This window comes from Rhodamnia argentea, chromosome 2, assembly GCF_020921035.1.
Source record: "Rhodamnia argentea isolate NSW1041297 chromosome 2, ASM2092103v1, whole genome shotgun sequence".
Lineage (NCBI taxonomy): Eukaryota > Viridiplantae > Streptophyta > Magnoliopsida > Myrtales > Myrtaceae > Rhodamnia > Rhodamnia argentea.
This window is the reverse complement of record NC_063151.1, coordinates 10,761,177-10,785,523: the sequence shown is the minus strand read 5'-3', so window position 1 is coordinate 10,785,523 and position 24,347 is coordinate 10,761,177. Positions and strand designations below refer to the sequence as shown.

The following is a 24,347-nucleotide window of genomic DNA, read 5'->3' as shown; positions in this document are numbered from 1 at the left end:
GCCCCTGATGCCTGATTCGGTTGACTAATCCTAATTGCTGCTTGAGGCTGCAGGAGTTCAACCAAACAAGAAAGAGGTCACTTAATTAATAGTACAAAAAGAATAACAATAATAGTGAGCTAAACATAAGTAGAACATCTAGTTACTCGTATCTTTATAATAGTCCAATTCTCATACGTGCCAGGAGACCATGGATTTGGACTGAAGAGGCGCCCCGGTATCCCTTTGGGAATATTTCCAGCTGGTGCAAATGAAATTGCCGTCCAGACCAGAACCATCAATGGCACACCATAATCTGCGATGAAGCCCGGAAGCGACCCTGGAGCATGTTGAAATCGTGGCTGGTTTTTAAGTCCCGTTATAACATGACATTGGACTAACAGAAAAGAAGAATTTCCATTTTAATATCTTTCATAAGTAAAATATAGGCCATAAAATAAAGTAAATGATTGCACGCAGAATAAATGAACTTTTTAAACTGTATATGTAGTCTGCACAGCAGAATGGGATTTCACATAAGACCTTTGAGGTTTCAGAAACTTGCTTGATCCATATTTCCAAGATCTTGCTTTTCTGCTTTTTTAATGCTGTAAGCAGAAGCCCAAATGACAAGACCAAAGCAGACGTACCATTTGCAAATCTCCATGGAGGTAAGCGAAATTCCTAGACCAGCCCCTAAAGAGTAACAAAATATCAAATTGACATCCAGCTTGGAAAGATGCATAGGGTGAAATTCCAGGGAATTAATGAATAACATGCATTGAATAAGCACATCAAAACTTCAATTTTTTTTTTGGCCAGAATCAAATCTTCGTCGTGAAAAAGCTTAAAGACAGGTCGATGCCATGGATACTTGACTCACCTTGATAGCTTGCTGCATGAAAAGCATCGCGATAAGGAGGCCAAATAATTCACCAATGAGACAAGTAAACCTATTTATCATTGAGCAAACTCTAAGGACAGCTAGTAGAAACAGTAGGTGTAGAGAATATTTGGCCCATGAGGGCATATTTGTCTATTTTCTTTATTATTTTCTGAATAGTAGCAATAAGGGCAATATTGTAATTCTTGGCCTTTTGGCTTTATTATAAATAGATAGCTTGGGGTCACATTGACCTAACCAAGCATTCGGTTTAGTTTTTTCTCTCAACATAGTATCGCAGCTAGGGCTGAACCGAAACCCTAACCCTAATCTCTTCTCTACGCAAGCGTTTTTCTCTCTCTCTCTCTTCTCGTCTTCACCCTCTCCCACCGCAGTTCCTTCTCACCTTTTTCTTTGCCTTCTTTCATAGCACAAGGCAGCACTCATGAGGTGATTCTTTGAATCTGGTCTCCGCCCTAAATCTCACCTCTATGAGATAAATTAAAGCTTCTTTGCAGTTTACGATAGGTGGTTCATCCTCTTCTGCGATTTTTTGGATCTTCTTATTTGAGATTGTTTCTGCCTTGTCGTGAGCCCACAGTTATCTCGTTGCGAACACCAAAGTACCGCAGTTCGTGGACTACCATATTTTTTTTTTTCAGATTCTGTGGGAAAAATCAGAATTATCAATTTTTTTTTAGGTTTTCAAAACCCTGAAAAATCGATTTTTTTGCCTTCCCTTGATCCGATTTGGCTGATTTTTGGAGGACAAATTTAGACTACTACCGGAGGACTTCGTTCCAAGTTTTTTTGGTGGTTTGATTATTCCCTTCTTGCTTTAAGACATAATGTCCGAGGGTACGGGCTCTACACCTACCGGAGATGGTCGTGCAGATTATATTACTTTTGCCGCGATTCCTGTAAAGCTTGATGACACAAATTATTTGATATGGTCTCAATCGACATTCTTGACCATTGCAGGCCGTGGGCTTACGGGACATCAACGGCACTTCTACGATGCCGACTACATCGGGTACTACTCAAGAAAAGTGGATCTCGAATGACTCTTTGATAATGTCCTTTTTGCTTAACTCGATGCAGCCACATATTGCAAAAGGATATTTGCTTCTTGATCTTGCGGCATAAATCTGGATGGCCGCAAGGGATACTTATGGTCAACTTGGGAATGATGCACAGGTGTATGAACTTCGGAAAAAGGTTCATGACACCACTCAAAAGGAGATGACTATATCTCAATATTATGCTTGAGCTTCGAGTTTGTGGCAAGAGCTAGATCATTATGCTGATTATCATCCAACTAATGATGCAGATGTTGCTGCCTACAAGAGGCATGTGGACAAGATCAGAGTTTATGATTTCTTGGCGGAATTAAATGTTGAATATGATCAGATACGTGTTCAAGTTCTTAGCCGATCTCCATTCCCTACTTTGGAACAGTCCTATGCCCTAGTTTACTCTGAAGAAAGCCATAGGGTAGCAATGCTTCAGTCCTCTATTGATCGATTTGCTCTACAAACCAGGTCTGGCACTATTGCCAAATCCGGTTCGTTCTTTCATTTTGATGATACCTCTAAGGAAGTGGTCAAGTGTGAACATTGTCATAGGCCGTATCATACTAAAGCTACATGCTGGAAATTACATGGAAAACCCGCAGATTTTGAGGCAAAAAGGGCACAAAGGAAGGTAAAAAAAAAGGCAAATCATATTGAAATTGTTCTTGCTGCACCTACTACCGATATCGATTTATCCCAAGAAGAACTTTAGGCATTTCGACGTCTACTAAAAGCTTCTACTGTTGCTGCCTCCTCTACGGTTACCAATTCATCTTCTCCTTTTGCTTCAAACCTAAGCACTTCAGGTATCTTATTTGGGGGGTTTAATACATCCGTTGTTTTCAGCCCATGGATTATTGATACAATGGCTACAGATCACATGACAGGTTCTTCTAGTCTCTTTCAGCAATATACCCCTACTTTTGGTAGAGACAAAGTTCGATTAGGCGATGGAACCCTCTCGTCCATTGCTGGAAAAGGGTTTATCAATTGTTCCTCCACTCTTCCCTTGTCTTCTATTTTACATATTCCATCATTCTCCATTAATCTCCTTTCTATCGGTAGTCTTACTCGAGACTTCAACTGTAAAGTAACCTTTTTTCCTTCTTATTGTGTTTTCCAGGATCCGGTAACGGAGAAGGAGATTGGACATGGTATATTGGAAGGTGGTCTTTATCTGCTCGAGGGTAGTGGGATTTCTACTTCAACTTTGTCTTCTACACCTCATCAAGTTAATTCGGCATTGACGGACCTTCATCGGTGGCATTGCAGATTAGGTCACCCCGCTTTAGGAACTTTAGAAAAAGTTTTTCCTAGTCTCGTTTTAGCTTGTAATAAAGAATTTTTTTTTGTGAAGCCTGTGTTCTGGCTAAACAAACTCGTTCAACATATTCATCTTCAAATAATAGAAGTCGTTTCCCTTTTCAAGTGATTCATACCGATGTGTGGGGTCCTTCTCGGTATACTTCTATTTCCGATCACCGTTGGTTTGTCACTTTTATTGATTGTTATTCTCGTACAACTTGGGTTTATTTGTTGAAACATAAAAGTGACGTTTTTCACAGTTTTCAAAATTTTCACAAAATGGCTCAGACTCAATTCAATGCCACTTTGAAAATTCTTCGCAGTGACAATGGCACCGAATACACCGAGGGTCGGTTTCAACAATATCTCTCTGATTATGGTATCATTCATCAACTAGTTGTGTTGATACCCCCGCACAAAATGGTGTTGCCGAAAGAAAGAACCGACATTTGCTAGAAGTTGCTAGGTCTCTTATGTTTTCCCGTCATGTCTCATTCTCGTATTGGAGTGATGCTATCTTAACCGCTGCCTATATAATAAATCGGATGCCTACAAGAATTCTTGATTTTCGCACACCTATTAATGTTTTGCAGGGATCATCAACTTTTATTGTTACCCCAAAAATTTTTGGTTGTGTTTGTTATGCTCGTAACACCACGTCTAAGAGTAAGTTGGAACCCCGTGGTCTCTGTTGCATTTTTCTTGGGTATTCACCTGCTCAAAATGGTTATAAGTGTTATCATCCTCCTTCTAGGTGCACCATCATATCTATGGATGTGGTTTTTCACGAGTCTCATTCCTATTATTCAGCTCCACCTCTTCGTGTGAAGTGTCTAGTATAGAGGTATTCCCTACTTTGGATGTTCCTATGGATATAACTTACCATTCTTCTCCAATAGTCTCTGATGATTCTCCTCCTTCGCAAGAGTGTTCTCCTTCTCAAGAGGAGAACAATGCAACACAAGAGGATAGTACAAGAACACAAGAGGAGAGTATAGTAACACAAGAGGAGATAGCAAAGCAACCACTTCAGGAGGAGTCTACTCCCACTCATGTTAGGCAAACTATAGATAATAGCAAGACATTGAAGACATATCATCGTAGGGAGCCCACTACCAACAAGCGAGTTAAGACCACCGAGACATTACCCGTTCAATCATCATCTCCTGATCTCTATTCTCCTACTCCCGGTATGGTTTCTTCTTTTGATCTTCCTATTGCACTTCGAAAGGGTACTAGAACTTGTACTCAACACCCTATATCCCAATTTGTCTCATATGACTCTTTGTCTAGCTCTTATCGTACTTTTGTGTCTTCTATATCTTCTATTTCTATTCCACAAAATTGGCGGGAAGCTTTTGTAGATGAGAAGTGGAAGGCAACAATGGTGGAAGAGATGTATGCTTTGAAGAAAAATGACACGAGGGATCTTGTTGTTCTTCCTCCCGGGCAACAACCGGTAGGATGTAAGTGGGTGTTTGTAGTCAAACAAAATATGGATGGTGTTGTGGACAGATAGAAAGCACGGTTAGTGGCAAAGGGATTTACTCGGACCTTTGGAATTGACTATCAAGAAACCTTTGCTCCTATTGCCAAGTTGAATACTGTTCAAGTACTACTTTCGTGTGCTGTTAACCAGGGATGGGGTCTTCAGCGGTTAGATGTGAATAATGCCTTTCTTCATGGAGAGTTAGAAGAGGAGGTGTATATGGAGATTCCTCCAGTTTTTTCTTGTGACAAAACTCAAGGTAAAGTGTGCAAGCTGAAACGTGCACTTTATGGTTTAAAGCAATCACCTCGAGCCTAGTTTGGTAGGTTTCAGAGAGCTATGGTCTTTGTTGGGTATAAACAGAGCAATGATGATCACACTTTATTTGTGAAGAAATCATGTGCTAAAATTTCTATTCTCATTGTCTATGTAGATGACATTGTTGTCACAGGGAATGATAGTGATGAGATCGGTCGGTTGAAGAAGTTTCTCGGACAAGAGTTCGAGATAAAAGATCTTGGAAAGCTACGGTACTTTCTTGGGATTGAAGTTGCTCGATCTTCAAAGGGTATATTTCTATCCCAAAGGAAGTATGTCCTTGATCTTTTGACAGAGGTTGGGTTATTGGGATGTCACCCTTTTGATACGCCTATTGAGGCCAATATTCCTCTTCAAGAAAAAGATGGTGATCCAATGGATAAGGGTTGTTATCAACGGTTAGTGGACAAGTTGATTTATTTCTCTCACACCTGACCCGATATTGCTTTTGCTATGAGCCTGGTGAGTCGGTTTATGCATGATCCACACTCTACTCATATGAATGCTATTCTTCGAATCCTTCGATATTTGAAATCTGCTCCTAGGAAAGGGATTCTTTTATCTCCTCATGATGGCTTGAAGGTTGAAGCTTATACGGATGCTGATTGGGCTGGATCTCCAGGCCGGAAGTCTATTTCTGGGTATTGTACTTTCTTAGGAGGGAATCTTGTGACTTGGCGCAGCAAAAAAAGAAATGTGGTTGCTCGGTCTAGTGTTGAAGCAGAATTTCGTGCGATGGCACAAGGAGTTTGTGAGCTGTTATGGCTTAAAGGATTACTAGAAGATCTTGGTGTATCTGTTCATCTTCCTATGATGCTATATTGTGATAATAAGGCCGCCATTAGTATTGCTCACAATCCCGTAGAACATGACCGTACAAAACATGTGGAGATTGACAGACACTTTATCGAGGAGAAGTTGGAAAGTGGATTAATTTATATGCCCTTTGTACGATCCGATGATCAACTCGCCGATGTGTTCACTAAAGGACTAGAGAGTAAATCGTTTCATCCTATTTTAGTCAAGTTCGGCATGTGTGATATTTATGCTCCAACTTGAGGGGGAGTGTAGAGAATATTTGGCCCATGAGGGCATATTTGTCTATTTTCTTTGTTATTTTCTGAATAGTAGCAATAAGGGCAATATTGTAATTCTTGGCCTTTTAGCTTTATTATAAATAGATAGCTTGGGGTCACATTGACCTAGCCAAGCATCCAAGCATTCGGTTCAGTTTTTTCTCTCAACAGTAAGATTGCAATCCGCACACAAACCCTACAGCTTTAAAAGTTTAAGTGATGCATAATGACAAGAATAAATTATGCCCATCAGAGTTTCATAACTTATATATATATATATATATATATATATATATATATTTTTACTGCAGGAAAGAGAGGTATACTATACCGAAGAGACTTTATCATTCATTTATAGTAGGATACATTATATGTATAATACTTTGTGTCGTTCTTTGAGGACATCTTGTAACTATATTCTTGTATTCGATTAATTGCTAAGTTTTATAAACTAAATAACGCAGGTAACTTGGACATAAGAGGCTTTATCATTCATTTATAGTAGGATATATTATAATATTCATGTGATCCTCAAAGATGTTATAATCTTATTCGGACTTGACATAATGCTAAACAGAAGAGGTAATGGTGACAAAGTTTCCGGATCAAAGTATAAAACATAAAGCATATACATTTAAGGAGCACAAAGATTGAATTAGCTAGATTGAAACTAAAATTACTAAAAAACAAGTGGATGGAAACTTGCGAATGTGAGGACTTACGCTTGTGATACTTTGCGTGCTGATATCCGCATCTATCATCCCATTGCACATGCGAGATGTGAACTAATCGCTTAGTTCCTCGGGCTTGGGCGAGGAGATAGCGACAAAATGGGATGAGACTCACCATGCAAGGACAGCGGACGGTGAACGGCGGGGGTGGAGCTGCTGGGTCACAAGAGCCACGGACGAGAGAGTGAACCGAGAGCCGAGAGAGAGCCGTGACAGCCGTGGATGGGAGAGTGAACCGAGAGAGAGAGAGAGAGAGAGAGAGAGAGAGAGAGAGAGAGCTGGCGGCTAACGGGCTTATGGCACTCAAGCTAGAGGTGATGTAGGGTCGATCGTAGACGATCGGTATCACGGTTCTATCACCGGGTCATGTCGAGTCTATAAGTTGGGGTATCGTATTTTCGGGTCCGGGTCGGGTCCGTAGGAGTCGGCGGGTTCCTCGGGTTGGGTCAACTTAACGGGTTCGAGTCACGAGGCTCACGGTTCCACAATCAATAGCGGCTAGTCGACGGCGCCACGGATGGCTAGGGCTCGGGTAGTGCCTGGATGGTGGTTCCGAGGTTGTCGAAGACGATAGCGCGGCACGGCAGGGCTGCTGGCTCGCGGGTCGGTACTTAGGCCTCGTGGATCTCGGAGCTCTCGAGCTCAACTAGGCTCGCGAGCGATGGCTCGAACTCGGGGCATCGTGGCAATGGCAGCTAGAGAGGTGTGGCTGGGCCACGAGTTGAGGGTCTCGGGTTGCAAGTTTCAAGTGGCGGCCGAGCCGAGCAAGGGCTAGGTGGTTCGGGTAAGCATTGGGTTCACGAGCAGGGAGCTCAAATCGTCAATCGCGGCGGGCTCGTCATCAGATTTGTGGGTCTTAGCCAGCTCAAGTGGCCGGAGGTGGATGGGTAGCGGTGCTTGTTGGCGGCGGAGCTTAGGTGGAAGAGGGTCGTAGGGCGAAGGTCTTGGGTTTACAACAACGAGGCTAGCGAATGGTTGCTATAAGCGACTCACCTGGTTGCGGCTCGTGCGAGGCCGGCCGGCCGTGAGGCGTGGCTAGTGTCAGGAGTGGACGGAGGGTGGTGATGTAAGATGTAGTAGTCGGGTGGAGGTGGATCGCTCGACTAAACTAGAAAAAAAAAAGCAAGAACAAGAAGGAAAGAGGAAATGAAGAAGACGCAGAAACGAAGAAGAAGAAGAAGACGTCATACAGGGGTCGCTCGGTCAAGGTAGGAGAGAGAGAGCACATGGGATTGAAACTTAGGCAGGAGTAGACACGGCCATAGGCCGGTTTGGGCCCGGAATCGGCCCGTGGAATAACCAAAACCGGCTCGGCTCCCCATGGGCCGGTTACGGTTTAAAAAAAATTTGGAACCGGCCCGGAACATGTTATTCTGAATTGGTTCCGAACGGCTCTTCCCTCCCCCCAACGGCCTAAAATTGGGTCGAGCCGGGGATAGGCTCGAAACCGAAACCGGGACTGCCCCTTCAAGGGCCTGTTCCGATTCAAGCATGGCCATGAACCGGAACCGGCGGTTCACAGCCCGTGGCCATGTATAGGCGGGAGGGTTTTAGAAATTAACGTCGAAAGAAAGATTACATAAGATATGAGAGAGAAATCTAGGGAGAAGTCCGGAAAATGAAAATTTTGGAAGATTCAAAGAGATCGGTTTACATTTTTGCGACGAACATGAAAATAATTGTTCGTCGCTAATAAGCGACGAAAACTAAAATTCATCGCTAAGTAGCTAATTAACGACGAAACAGGGAGTTCGTCGCTAATTAGCAACGAAAATATTTTTCCGTTTCTAATTAGCTACAAAATTAACCGTTCGTCGCTAATTATTTGTCGCTAAATAGCATAAATAAGCTAAGCTAAACGACGTATTATAGGGGTTTCTTATTTAAATCATTCACCGTTTAAAGAAAGAAAGGATCCCAAAGAATCGATCTTTCTTTTATTTGTTGAATCTCTCTTTGATTGATCAATGTGTGATATTCCGAATCCTCATTACTAATGGAATTGAAATGATCTCTGGATTGATGAGAAGATCTTTTCAATTGGCTAGAATCCATTACTTGAATGAAACTAGATATTGTATAATCATATTGAATATTTGACGATACATTCAGTACCTTGCTAAAAAAAGCGATCCTTGTTTACCAACCACACATTGTCTAACCAAATCCAATTATCTCTCGATATGTTCCTAAAAAAATCCTATTCGGGTAGATTCTTCCCCCAATTAATGCCTTTCTTAAGCTTTCATGATATTTTATTAGTCGAAATAAAAAAGAAATTATTTTTCCCAATTTTGAAAAAAACTTCATTTTTTCTAATAATGTTTTTGAAAACTTCATTAATTGATTTAGAACATCTCTTATTCACTGATAGTACCTTATCCATCTTAGAAGAAAGAATCGATTGATTTCATTTTTCCGAACGACACAACTACAATATATATTTATGGTGATTTAATATTATGCAAAACAAATCGTTTTTAATTAGATCCTTACTCTACTCTATTTAGTATCTCATCAGAGTTGAATATTTTTGTAAGCTACATTTTATCAAAAAAATTGACCTCCATTTTTTGTTTGTTCACTACTTTATAAATGTAATAAATATAAAAAAATGGTTCTAATAAACCTGGAAAAAAATATAAATTAAGGATAGTAATTAGTGACAAAATTCTTATTTGTCGCTAATTAGCGACGAAAATGTCTGTTCGTCACTAACTTTTAAGAAGAGAATTTGCGACGAAAAGCATGGTTTGTCGCTAATTAGCGACGAAATAGGTTTTCGTGGCTAAATGCTTAGCAACAAATTTGCGACGAGATTTGGTTTTCGTCGCTAAATGCTCGATAGGAGGTTAGCGATGAAAAACATTGTTCGTCGCTAATTATATTTTATTTTTATTTTTATTTTTATTTATATCGTATTAGCGAGGAATAATACATTTCATCGCTAATTTAGCGACAAAAATAGTGAGTTGTCGCTAAATTGAACATTTTGTTTGTTATTTTTGTTTCTAATATATTAGTGACAAATAATACATCTCGTCGCTAAATTAGCGACGAAAATATCGATTCGTTGCAAATTTTAACATTTTCTTTGTTATTTTTATTCATAGTGCTAATTTTACGATGAAAATAACAGTTCCTCACTAAATTGAATATTTTCTTTTTTATATTTCTATCATATTATCGACGAAAACCATGATTCGTCGCTACATAATGCTAATTTTGCAATGAAATCAACGTTCGTCACTAAGTAGCGATGAAATAGGTTTTCGTCGCTAAATGCTTAGAAACAAATTTGCGACGAAATTTGGTTTTCGTCACTAAATGCTGAATAGGAGGTTAGCAATGAAAAAAATTGTTCATCGCTAATTATATCGTATTAGCGATGAATAATACATTTAGTCGCTAATTTAGCGACGAAAATAATGATACGTCACTAAATTGAACATTTTCTTTGTTATTTTTATTTCTATCGTATTAGTGACGAATAATACATTTCGTTGCAGTTAGTCGCTAATTTTAATATTTTCTTTGTTATTTTTATTCATATTGCTAATTTTATGACGAAAATAGCGATTCATCGCTAATTTTAATATTTTCTTTGTTATTTTTATTCATATTGCTAATTTTGCGACGAAAATAGCAGTTCGTCGCTAAATTGAATATTTCCTTTTTCATATTTCTATCATAGTAGCGACGAAAATCATGATTCGTCGCTACATAGTGCTAATTTTACGACGAAATCAACGTTCGTCTCTAAGTAGCGACGAAATAGGTTTTCATCGCTAAATGCTTAGCAACAAATTTGCAAAGAAATTTGGTTTTCGTCGTTAAATGCTCAATAGGAGTTTAGCGACGAAAAACATTGTTCGTCGCTAATTATATCATATTAGCGACAAATAATACATTTCATCGCTAAATTAGCGACGCAAATAGTGATTCGTCACTAAATTGAACATTTTCTTTGTTATTTTTATTTATATCATGTTAGTGACGAATAATACATTTCGTCGCTAACTTAGCAACGAAAATAGTGATTCGTCGCTAATTTTAACATTTTCTTTGTTAATTTCATTCCTAGTATTAGCGATGAATAATACATTCTGTCACTAAATTAGCGACAAAAATAGTTATTCATCGCTAATTTTAATTTTTTCTTTGTTATTTTTATTCATAGTCCTAATTTTGCGTCCAAAAGAACAGTTTGTTGCTGATTAGTGACGAACATTAATTTTTTTTGCCAACTTTTAAGAAAAGAATTTACGACGAAAAAAGACGTTCATCACTAATTAGTGACGAAACGTGTTCTTTCGTTTCTAATTGGCGATGAAGCCGATTTTCGTCGCAAAGGATATAGTGATAAATAATATTTTTGTGGCTGTTTTCGTTGCTAATGTGCGACGAAATTTTTTTGTGGCCATTGTCGTCGTAAATTAGCCATGAAATATTTTTCATGACTATTTTCGTTGCAAATTAGTGACGAAAACCATTTCGTGATCATTTTCGTTGCAAATTAGCGACAAAATTTTTTTCCGTCGCTAATTACGTCGCAAATAGTGACGAATATTACTTTTGTCGCTATTTTCGTCGGAAATTAGCGATGAATTTTTTTCTTCGCAAATTTTTTGTGGCTAAATTCGTGTTTTTTTGTAGTGTAAGAATTTGACCTCGCCGACCAAATAAATATTCCAACTAGTCAAAAGTATTTTTGTTTGAAGACAATTAAAACTTATAATTAAGTTAAATTAGATTAAACACTAAAAAAAATTAAAAATTTGAAAAATACAGGGGCTGGAGGGCTTCCCGCTTGTGGTCGCTGCCCCATCGACGATGAGGTGGCAACGACCACACATGCAAGGCTAGGTTTCTCCTCTCTCTCTCTCTCTCTCTCTCTCTCTCTCTCTCTCTCTTAAGTTTTAGCTTTTCTATTTTTTGCAAAACCAAAAAATAAAGAATAAAAAAAGTAAAGGATGAAATTTTTTTTGACCAGATGAGGTCAAACTCTTTTTTGAGACCGACATAACCACTTCATGCCCCCATTTCAAAAAATAATATTACTTCAAGCCCTTATTTGAAATAAGCTTCACTTCATGTCATTATTTAAAAATTTTCCTAGTTATAATTAAGTGCAAAAATTTCGTGGACAAGTTTAACCATGTTACAAGTTTCAGTTGTGAGGAAGTATTGGATAATATTGAATGGGGTTCATGGGATTACGGTGTGCGCCCATGTGGGCAACAACACCCCCTTAGCAGTTATCGTTTGAAACCAACATGAAAAGTCACGTTGTTTCAAACGATACAAAAGCCCTTCTTCTCACTATTGTTCCGTGACGATATTCATTCAAGAAAGAAAACCCTCCTCTCAATTATCTGTTGATTGACGCTCGACGAAGAAACTCCAAGATCGCATAAAGGGGCTTTTAACCGATGACAAATAAGGTACGTTCTCATGATGTACTTTGCATGATCGGTGATTCAAGTGATTCAATTGGGCATGTTTTCCGCAAATTAGATTGAATTACAACGGGAGTCCGTTTCCCAACATTGGTATAGAGCGTGTGTTACTTGATTCCGAGTCGTTTTTGTGACATTCTGAATTCCGACCCCATTTCAAAGTCTATGAATGAATAAAATGAGTATCGATGTATTTCAAGAATCTCACTCAGAATTGATCTCTCTAGAGTCGATCGACCAAAGGGGAATGACCGACTAGGATTTAAGTACGTGGACTAAAGAACTCGACCATGGACTAGTACCACGACCATAAGGATTGTCGAGGGTATATTTTGAACCATCACCGGCCGATCTAAGATCAGCATCAGAACAATTTGCTAGTGTCATGCAATTGGATCGTGGGTGATACCGCTGGACCATAGCGCGATTTGCAAAAAACCCTAAACCGATTTTTGACGATCGCGTCCATCTGGGACCGGTAATTACCCTCACAATTACATGACAACCAGGGTCGCCATAGTTCGAATAATTCTTAAACATGACATAAATCACGGGTTGATATGCGTAACTCCTAAGAGCCGCTTGTCGGTCCGAGATGTACCGAATTTCCAATCCATCGATTTTGAGTGCGAAGTAGACTTCGAAACTAGAGACCGGACATTTGAGGATTCCAATACTAATAAATTGGACGACGTCTCATCGAAGATAGTAAAGATTATATAGTGCTCCATCAGAATTAGAAAGTGAAAATTGGACCGCACAGGGAAAATGACCTTTTTGCCCATGAGATTTCTTACACCCATTTGGACTTGGGAAGGGCGAGATGGACATTTAACTCCCCCTTGGTCAACCCAAATTGAAAAGAAAGAAGACAAGACATTGATAGGCTTGATTGACAACCATCACCATCTCTTGTTAACTATCCTTCACAAGTACAAAGTGGGCTACCTACTCCTATCATATCCATCATCTCTACTAGCCAAACACTCCACCTCCTCTTTCTCCTCTTCATTTGAACTCTCCACTCTCTCATTCACTCTCTCTCTCTCTCTCTCTCTCTCTCCCTCTTGGCTTCCCACTCTGACGCTCACCCGCCACTACGCCGGCCGCCGTACCATCATCTTTGAACGGGCATATCTCCCTCATCCGACGTCATTGTGACCTCAAACCACTGTCATTTTCTTCATCTGTGAGTCCTCTTTCAAGTCGAACTGATCTTGTGTGCATGTGATCTCTGTAGCTCCCTAAAGCCGTCCGAGACCGTGGGGTGCGCAGGCAGCCAGATTCGGCCGGTTAGAGTTCGTGAGCCGTGCGGTGAATTTGCTGACCTTGAGTGGTGTTTTTGAGTCACTTAGAGACCTAAGTTTGTCATTCTAACCCTTGACTAGTTTGCCGAGAAGCTAAAGTGCATGAGTTGAGTGATCTCATAGTGTAAAGTAGTAGATATCGCTTATTATCTTGAGTTGTGTTCATAATTGCTTGCTGGTGGCATGAGGTTTCGCCTTAAACGAGTATGAAATTGTTGCCCCGTGGCTGTGTAGGTTCGGTCCTTGCATGGATAACACATACTTGGTTTGCCTTGTACTCGATTTCGCAAGAACATGAGTTTATACATGTTTTTATGGCATTATTTGTGCATGGTATGTTGGGCCGACTATGTCGGGTCCGAGAATACTTTGAAATGTGGTTAAACGGTTGAGACTTGAATAATGACATGCCTAGTCGCTTAAGATCTTGAGTTATCAAATGTTGTTTGAAGTGAAATACCGATTGTTAGGATGAATTGGACTGTTTCAATAGTCACCCTGTGATTGATCAAGAAAGTGACCGAAAACCGTGTCAAGGGCGAGGTTGTCCCTTTTAATCAAGTGAAATTTTGTTAATAGCTAGTGGAGGCTCGAGGTGGTGATTGGAGCACGGAAGAAAGTCCGGGGCCTCTGCTGAACCGATATACGAGTACATGAGGACAGCATGCCTATAGACAGACGTCATCGAGACCCGCCAAAGAGACTAGCTTGTTGGGATCCAGAGTCTAATAAATGGAAAAGTTACCAAAAGACGACTAGCCGTCGAGTTTGTTACCATTTGTTGGGTCGTTTTGATTACTACCATGCTCTACCCTATGTCTTTTCCGCCTGCGATTTACCTCCGATGTGGATTTTCCAGTTGTGCTTGGTTTATGTGAAATTGATTGATTCTTATTTTGGTTAATTGGATTTATCGCTCAAAATTCTTTTCATATGTTTATTTATTGACAATGTTTTGTGGTACCCGTAAACCGGACTATGGGTAGTTCGACTTACCCGAACCGTTTATCCCGCCCCGTGGGCTAAACTTTTAGATCCCACACCCCGAAGATGCCGGCACGACGTTTTGGACTACCTAAGGACATAGATACCCATGTGATTAACTTCCCTGTAGGACCAAATAAGACATGGATGTGGTACGGTAGCACTGTATGGGTTGACGAGGGAGGGGTACATAGGATGCCCCATTGGTTCGAGACCTGGTATGTTGAGGAAAACGGTAGGCATTTTGGTCCATTTAAACCCTCGGAGATACCGCCCGGTGAGTTACCCCCTTGGGCTTTCGCCGGACCATTAGAGGGAGTTCCCGATGGCCCCGCTCCTATACTCGATCCAACCGCCCCCGAGCTTGACTTCCCTAATCCCGAGCCCGAGCCAGAGGAGGAGGTTATTATTATAGTGCATGAGGACGACCAGGTGGAGGTGGCCAACATACCCGTTTCTAACATGGAGATCTACCCAGAAGAGGATACGGAGGAGTCCGTCGACTCCGGTGATTGACCCTATCCCAATCTTTGGCCTATGTTCCTTCCGTATCCGTTTATATGTATTAGTATGCGGTGCTTGAGGTCCACTTTGATGTATGAAGTCGAAGGCCATGATGTCTACCAGTCTGTCCTTGGGTCCGTCTTTCAAGATTTACTTTCTCGTCGTAACTACGTTTACATATTGTTGTTGTATTTAGTATGTGTTTTGTATCCAACTTGTAAATTGTAATATAAGTATATTTGTGTTGTGTTGTTCTAATGTCGGTTGTATAATTTATGTACGTTCGGAGATGTGTGCTTCCGCCCGATCATTTGTTCTAGCTCGTTCCAACGCCATCGAGATCCCGGGTTAGCTTACGAGCGAGCGTACTTTTAGTGTAGCGAGGGATGCTCACGTGCCCGGCCGGGACCCGGGGTGTGACACTCTGGTTAGAATGGTATCATAGCAAGGTTAGCTCGATCCATGAGGTTGAGGCTTGGAGTAATAAGGTGGACTGATATTAGAACGATAGGTACCGAGACCCTTAGGTGAATAGGTGTTATAGGCGCGTAGTGCATGGCATTCGAATTGGCGTATGTGTTTGGCATTATGTTGGTTATACTGAACAGTGGCATGATTCGATTGCGTGACGGAAGTTGAACTGTTTGAGTGATATTGCTAAGCTGCGGATGCGGGAGGACCGGAGATATGAATCGAAATTCGATGAATTGATGATTGGTTGCTTGGTATGCAAAGAACTAGTTAATGTGGTGTGTGTTCGAGTTTGAATATATGATGCATGTTGGTCTGTCGTTGTTCTAATTGCTTAGTTGGGTAGCTAGTTGGCTTAGATCCCTAATTCCTAACTAAAATTATAGTTGCCGAGGAACCCCGTGTGTTTAACAATGAGTAACCGTGGTAGATGGACCCGAGGAGCGTCTAGCTCGAGTTCACCACGAGTGGAAGATCCAAGAGTGGATGGTATGCTCGGATCTTTAGAGCAAATTGGAGAGTTACTAAATAGGCAGCCCCAGGAAAGAGCCACCTCGACAGCAAGTCAAGCCGAGGAAAGGATCGCATTACGGTTGCCTAGGCGACTGCGGCCCAGCCTGCCTAGGCCGCAGCAGCTGCTGTTCACGCTGTACGGGGGAATCAAGGGAATAATCTAGGTCATGTAGGCGAAAACGTGCTTGGTCAGCAAATGCAAGCTCGGGCTCTAGGTCAGCTGATCGAGAGGTTCCTCAAATTGAAGCCATCCAGATTTAATAGGAAAGGTGACCCAGAGTTGGCATATAGGTGGGTCGCTGAAATGGAGAAGTGTTTTAGGGTTATAGGTTGTACCGAGAATGAAAAGGTAACCCCGGCAACGTATCAGCCGCAAGATACGGCTCATGATTGGTGGATGGCCACGAGTAGCATAGTGTTCCCCGACGGTGTGGGACGGACGTTGGCTGCCTTTGCCCAAGTGTTTAACAATAAGTATTTCTCTGTGGCTGCTCGAGAACGCAAAATGAGAGAGTTTCAAGATCTCCGTCAAGGGAACATGTCGATAGAGCAATATGAGGCAGAATTCACAAGGTTGGCTAAGTATGCCCCGAGGATGGTTGAGAACCCGGAAGATAAGGCTATGAGGTTTCGAGATGGGTTACAACTAGAGCTTCGTAGCCAGCTGATAGCTTTGAATCCGAACACCAATGAAGAGATGTATGTTCGAGGTCAGATGATTGAGCAAGACATGAGAGACAGGAGAAGGTTTACTCATGTGCAACGGTTTAACCGGCCTAGGGACAATCGGAACCAAGGCAAAGGACGGATGGTGAACAACGGACGATTTGTCCCTCCGGTGAGAAGGAATATTGGAAAGCCCGCCCATCGTAGTAATTGGAGTTGTCGCATATGCGGGAGAAGGCATGGGAGTGGACCATGCCCGTTGCAGACTGGTGCTTGTTTCAAATGTGGTCAACATGGCCATCAAATGAAGAATTGTCCGGACAGAGCCCCAGGGAATCAACCCCAAGGATTGAAGCCTCAAGGGGCCCGCAAATGGGAGTTACGCCGCAAGCAAATGTGAACAGACCGCCGGCGCAAGGAAGGATTTATGCGGTGACGAGGAAGGATGCCGAGAACACGCCCGGTGTGGTCACGAGTACGGTCTCTCTCTGTGATCACGCTACGTATGCCTTATTTGACCCTGGAGCTTCACATTCGTTTATTTCTGCCCGATTTGCTGAATTGGTTGGCTTAAGTTTAAGGCCATTAGAAGTAGTTTTGCATGTGGTAACGCCTTTAAGGGATGGTGTGTCGGTTACACTAGGGTGTGCAAACCGCAAGATAGTGATTAATGATAGAGAGGACAAAATAGATTTGGCTGTGCTTTCGATGTATGATTTCGATGTGATAATTGGAATGGATTGGCTAGGAAAGCTAGGAGCTGTGGTTGACTGTGGTAGTAGGACGATTCAATTTAATCCAGTTGGTCGTCTTAGGTTCAAGTTTGTAGGGAGTCGAGGAGGAACTTTGATCCCTTTAGTGTCGTCATTGGAAGTGACAAAGTTAATTGATGAAGGTTGTGAAGCTTATCCGGCTGTCGTTATGGATTCGACAATAGAAGAGCCAAAGTTTGAGGATATACCCGTTGTACGAGAGTTTCCTAATGTTTTTCGCCAGGACCTACCAGGTTTACCACCCGAAAGAGAAACAGAATTTCTATCTAGTTGATTAATGGGGGAGAACCGATCTCGAAGGCCCCGTATAGGATGTCGATATCCGAGCTAAAAGAATTAAAGGTGCAAATGCAGGAGTTGTTAGACAAAGGATTTATACGTCCAAGTGCGTCACCTTAGGGAGCACCAATGTTATTCGTAAGAAAGAAGGATGGATTATTGAGATTGTGTATCGATTATAGGCAATTAAACCAGGTGACTATTAAGAATATGTACCCACTACCAAGGATTGATGATCTATTCGATCGGTTGCAAGGTATGTCGGTCTTTTCGAAGATCGATTTGAGGACATGGTATCACCAGTTAAGGATAAAAAGGGAGGATATCCCTAAGACTGCCTTTAGGACAAGGTATAGACATTACGAGTTCACGGTTATGCCTTTTGGATTAACCAATGCTCCCGCTGCATTCATGGACTTGGTGCATCGTGTGTTTAAGGAATATTTAGATCAGTTTGTCATCGTGTTCATTGACGACATTTTGATCTATTCGAGGAGTAAAGAGGATCAAGAAGTGCACTTAAGGATTGTGCTACAGACTACGAGGGGTCACTCGCTATATGCTAAGTTCAGCAAGTGCGAGTTTTGGTTGGAAAAGGTAGCATTTCTTGGACACATAGTTTCCGGAGGAGGAATTTCCATTGACCCCGCTAAGATTGAGGCGGTCGTGAATTGGCCAAGGCCCACGTCAGAATCTGAAATATGAAGTTTCTTGGGACCGGCTGGTTATTATCGAAGGTTTGTGGAGAAATTCTCGTCGATAGCGATTCCGTTGACGAGATTGACCAAGAAGGAGACTAAGTTTGAATGGACAGATAAATGCGAGAGGAGTTTTCGGGAATTGAAACATAGATTGACAACCGCACCTATCTTAACCATTCCTTCTGGACCAGGAGGCTACGAGACATACAACGATGCGTCTCCGAAAGGATTAGGTTGTGTGCTAATGTAACACGGGAAGATAGTTGCGTACGCCTCGCGACAATTGAGACCTCATGAGATAAACTATCCAACGCATGACTTAGAGTTTGCGGCCATCGTTTTTGCATTGAAGATTTGGAGGCATTATTTGTGTGGTGAAAGGCTCCAAATTTACACGGACCATCAAAGCTTAAAGTAATTGTTTTCCTAGAAGGAATTAAATATGAAGCAGTGTAGATGGATGGAACTACTAAAGGATTACGATTGTGAGATTCTGTACCACCCTAGAAGGGCGAATAAGGTGGTAGATGCCCTGAGCAGGAAATCAAGCATCGCGCTTTTGTTAGTTAAGGGATAGACGTTTTTAGAGGATTTGAGAGATTTTGAGTTTAAATTTGAAGTCCGTCGGCTATCTAGTTTGGTGGCGACGTTGAGAGTCGAGCCAGAAATTCGGGACGTAATCAAGGCTTTACTATTCGCGGACACCGACTCGCAGAAGATAGTGGAAACGGAGGCGGATAAAAGGAGACCGGAATTCCAAGTTTCTGAGGACGGAATACTGAAGTTCGGAGGACGACTATACGTGCCCAATGACAGAGAACTTAAGGAAAAGATTTTGTTAGAGGCCCATAGGAGTAACTACGGTATCCACCCCGGTAGTACGAAGATGTACCAGAATCTAGACAACATTATTGGTGGAACGGGATGAAGGTTTATGTGGCGAGGCATGTAGCCAAATGCTTAACGTGTCGGCAAGTAAAGGCACAACATTGTAAGCCCAGTGGAATGCTGCAATCCTTAGAGATTCCCAAATGGAAATGGGAACATGTCACGACGGATTTCGTGATGGGCTTGCCAAGGAGTCAAAGGGATCATGACTCTATTTGGGTTATAGTGGACAAGTTGACCAAATCTGCACATTTCCTGGCAGTGCGAAAGGATTTCGCCATGGACAGATACGCCGAGCTGTATATGCGGTAGATAGTCCGACCGCATGGAGTTCCCGTGAAGATTACGTCGGATAGAAACTCCAAGTTCACCGCGTCATTTTAGAAAAGCCTACAAGAGGCAATGGGGACGAAACTGCAGTACAGTACCGCTTACCACCCTCGGACGGATGGGCAACTCGAGAGGACGATTCGGACACTGGAAGATATGCTACGAGCATGTGTCATAGATTTCAAAGGAGGTTGGGAAGAACAGTGGCACCTAGTGGAGTTCGCCTACAATAACAACTATCAACGTAGCATCGAATGGCACCATTTGAAGCATTGTATGGCAGAGCTTGCGGAACCCCGATATGTTGGGATGAGGTTGGCGAGAGAAGCATAACGGGTCCGGAGTTAGTAGAACAGCCTGTTGAGGCGATGAAAGTCATTAGGGAAAGGCTTAAGACCGCTCAAAGCCGCGCTAAAAGCTACGCCGACAAGCGGCGCAAACCTTTGGAATTCCAAGTGGGAGACCATGTCTTCCTTAAAGTATCGCCGATGCGAGGACTATCTCGGTTTGGAAAGAAAGGAAAGTTGAGCCCAAGATATGTTGATCCTTTTGAGATACTAGAACAAATTGGAACCTTGGCCTATCTACTTGCCTTGCCGCCAAACCTATCCCAGGTCCACAACATCTTTCATGTGTCAATGCCGAGGAAGTACGAACCGGACCTAACTCATGTATTGGACTATGAAGCTATAGAAGTGGACGATCGAGTGACGTATGTGGAAAGACCAATCAGAATAGAGGACAAGAAGGAGTATGTCCCGAGGAACAAAATGATCTCACTAGTAAAGGTGATCCGGGAGCACCACGGAACAAAAGGAGCTACCCGGGAGAGGGAGGAAGCGATGAGGCGTCAATACCCCTATCTGTTTGAGTAGTTAAAGTCTTGTAAATTTCGAGGATGAAATTTCTATAAGGGGGGAAGAATTGTGACATTCTGAATTCCGACCTCATTTCGAAGTCTATGAATGAATAAAATGAATATTGATGTATTTCAGTAATCTCGCTCAAAATTGATCTCTCTAGAGTCGATTAACCAAAGGGGAATGGCCGACTAGGATTTAAGTACGTGGATTAAAGAACTCGACCGCGGACTAGCACCCCGACCATAAGGATTGTCGACGGTATATTTTGAATCATCACCGGCCGATCTAAGATCGGTATCAGAACAATTTGTTAGTGTCATGCAATTGGATCGCGGGTAATACCGCTGGACCATAGCGCGATTTGCAAATGACCCTAAACCGATTTCTGACGATCGCGTCCATTTGAGACCGGCAATTACCCTCACGGTTACATGACAACTAGGGTCGCCATGGTTCGAATAATTCTTAAATGTGACATAAATCACGGGTCGATATGCGTAACTCCTATGAGCTGCCCGTCGGTCCGAGATGTACTGAATTTCCAATCGGTCGATTTTGAGCGCGAAGTAGACTTCGAAACTAGAGACCGGACATTTGAGGATTCCAATACTAATAAATTGGACGACGTCTCATCGAAGATAGTAAAGATTGGATAGCGCTCCATAAGTATTAGAAAGTGGAAATTGGACCGCACAGGGAAAATGACCTTTTTGCCCCCGAGATTTCTTACACCCATTTAAACTTGGGAAGGGCGAGATGGACATTTAACTCCCCCTTGGTCAGCCCAAATTGAAGAGAAAGAAGACAAGACATTGATAGGCTTGATTGACAACCATCACCATCTCTTGTCAACTATCCTTCACAAGTACAAAGTGAGCTACCTACTCCCATCATATCCATCATCTCTACTAGCCAAACACTCCACCTCCTCTTTCTCCTCTTCATTTGAACTCTCCACTCTCTCATTCACTCTCACTCTCTTCATCTCTCTCTCGCTCTCTCTCCCTCTTGGCCTCCCACTCTCATGCTCACCCGCCACCACGCCTGTCGCCGTACCCCCATCTTTGAACGGGCATATCTCCCTCATCCAACGTCGTTGTGACCTCAAACCACCGCCATTTTCTTCGTATGTGAGTCCTCTTTCAAGTCGAACTGACCTTGTGTGCATGTGATCTCTGTAGCTCCCTAAAGCCATCCGAGACCATGAGGTGCACAGGCAGCCGCTTTACGCCAGCTAGAGTTCGTGAGCCGTGCGGTGAATTTGCTAACCTTGAGTGGTGTTTTTGAGTCACTTAGAGGCCTAAGTAAGTCGTTCTAACCCTTGACTAGTTTGCCGGGAAGCTAAAGTGCATGAGTTGAGTGATCTCATAGTGTAAAGTGGTAGATATCGCTTATTATCTTGAGTTGTGTTCACAATTGCTTGCTGGTGGCGTGAGGTTTCACCTTAAACAAGCATGAAATTGTTGCCTCATGGCTGTGTAGGCTCGGTCCTTGTATGGATAACACATACTTGGTTTGTCTTGTGCTCGGTTTCGCAAGAACATGAGTTTTTACATGTTTTTATGGCATTATTTGTGCATGGTATGTTGGGCCGACTATGTCGGGTTCGAGAATGCTCTGAAATGTGGTTAAACGGGTTAGACTTGAATAATGACATACCCAGTCGCTTGAGATCTTGAGTTATCAAATGTTGTTTGAAGTGAAATACTGATTGTCGGGGTGAATTGGATCGTTTCAATAGTCACCTGATGATCGATCAAGAAAGTGATCGAAAATCAGATCAAGGGCAAGGTTGTCCCTTTTAATCAAGTGAAATTTTGTTAATGGCTAGTGGAGGCTCGAGGTGGTGATTGGAGTACAAAAGAAGGTCCGGGGCCTCTGCTGAACCGATATACAAGTAGATGAGGGCAGCATGCCTATAGACAGACGTCATCGAGACCCGCCAAAGAGACTAACTTGTTGGGATCCCGAGTCTAATAAATGGAAAAGTTACCAAAAGATGACTACCGGTCGAGTTTGTCGCCGTTTGTTCGATCGTTTTGATTACTACCATGCTCTACCTTGTGTCTTTTTTGCCTGCGATTTACCTCCGATGTGGATTTTCCAGTTATGCTTGGTCTATGTGAAATTGATTGATTCTTATTTTGATTAATTGTATTTGTCGCTCAAAATTCTTTTTATATGTTTGTTTATTGCCAATGTTTTGTGGTACCCGTAAACCGGACTAGGGGTAGTTCGACTTACCCGAATCGTTTATCCCGCCCCGTGGGGTAAACTTTTAGATCCCACATCCCGAAGATGCCGGCACGACGTTTTGGACTACCCAAGGATATAGATACCCATGTGATTAACTTCCCATTAGGACCAAATAAGACCCGGATGCGGTACGGTAGCACTATATGGGTTGACGAGGGAGGGGTACATAGGGTGCCCCATTGGTTCGAGACCTGGTATGTTGAGGAAAATGGTAGGCGTTTTGGTCCATTTAAACCCTCGGAGATATTGCCCTATGAGTTACCCTCTTGGGCTTTCACCGGACTATTATAGGGAGATCCCGATGGCTCTGCTCCTATACCCGATCCAACCGCCCCCGAGCCCGACTTCCCTGATCTCGAGCCCGAGCGAGAGGAGGAGGTTATTATTATAGTGGATGAGGACCACTAGGTAGAGGTGGCCGACGTACCCGTTTCCGACATGGAGATCTACCCAAAGGAGGATGCGGAGGAGTCCATCAACTCTAGTGATTGGCCCTACCCCAGCCTTTGGCCTATGTTCCTTCAGTATCCGTTTATATGTATTAGTATGCAATGCTTGAGGTCTACTTTTGATGTATGAAGTCGAAGGCCGTGATGTCTACCGATCTGTCCTTGGGTCTGTCTTTCAAGACTTACTTTATCGTTAGAACTACGTTTACGTATCGTTGTTGTATTAAGTACGTATTTTGTATCCAACTTGTAAATTGTAATATAAGTATATTTGTGTTGTGTTGTTCTAATGTCAATTGTATAATTTATGAACGTTCGGAGATGTGTGCTTCCGCCTAATCATTTGTTCTTGCTCGTTCCAACGCCGTCGAGATCCCGGGTTAGCTTACGAGTGAACGTACTTTTAGTGTAGCGAGGGATGCTCACGTGCTTGGACAGGACCCGGGGTGTGACAGTTTTTGTGATGATTTGGTATGGTTTAAGGATTTTTTTTTTAACCTCAATCGCGCCATTACTATTGATAGCGTTTTAGTTTTGATTCGTTCATCAAAATAGTAAATTGAATATACCATTAGAACAGGCTCATCGAGACGATCAATTCGAGTGGTAGCCGGCCTCGAGGGTCCGCTGCACACCGCCGCACGCGTGCCACGCACCGCGAAGGGGCGGAGTCCCTCAAGGCCGTGGCGTTTCATCCTTTTTATGTCTATTTTTGTTCGTTAAATTTGAGTTTTAAATATACCATTGTGGTCTCTTGAAGAGATGAAAATTTTGACGGAAGTTTGGTGCACGGATAACACCGGACGGTCGGCTACCCGCCGACACGCGCCGACAAAGCAACTGCGTGCGGCGGGCCACGGGCCAAATGCGGGGCGCGTGAGCGGCCGAGCCCGCGTTGCATGTGCAGCGCACGTAGAGGCCCGGCCCGCGTGCCGTGTACGTTGTTGCGGCCCACGGCATATTGGGCCAAATTCGACCCAATACGAGATCTAGCCTTTTTTTATTAAAAAAAAAAGAATGGGCCAGCCCATTTCATTTTCACCGGATTTG

The 24,347-nt window shown here is 42.5% G+C and overlaps 2 long non-coding RNA genes across 2 annotated transcripts in view; one reads left to right on the top strand and one right to left on the bottom strand.

The window, feature by feature from the left end:
* The window catches only part of LOC125313961, a 30,777-nt gene extending 17,283 nt beyond the window's left edge, over nt 1-13,494 (bottom strand). The window contains exon 1 of the long non-coding RNA XR_007197708.1: nt 13,483-13,494. This is a non-coding gene — a long non-coding RNA (uncharacterized LOC125313961). The remainder of the gene's footprint in view (nt 1-13,482) is intronic.
* LOC125313962 lies at nt 987-23,150 on the top strand. Its single transcript, XR_007197709.1, has 4 exons — nt 987-1,154; nt 15,343-15,349; nt 20,894-20,901; nt 23,140-23,150. It is a non-coding gene; the product is annotated as an uncharacterized LOC125313962 (long non-coding RNA).
* Nucleotides 23,151-24,347: the final 1,197 nt, after the last annotated feature.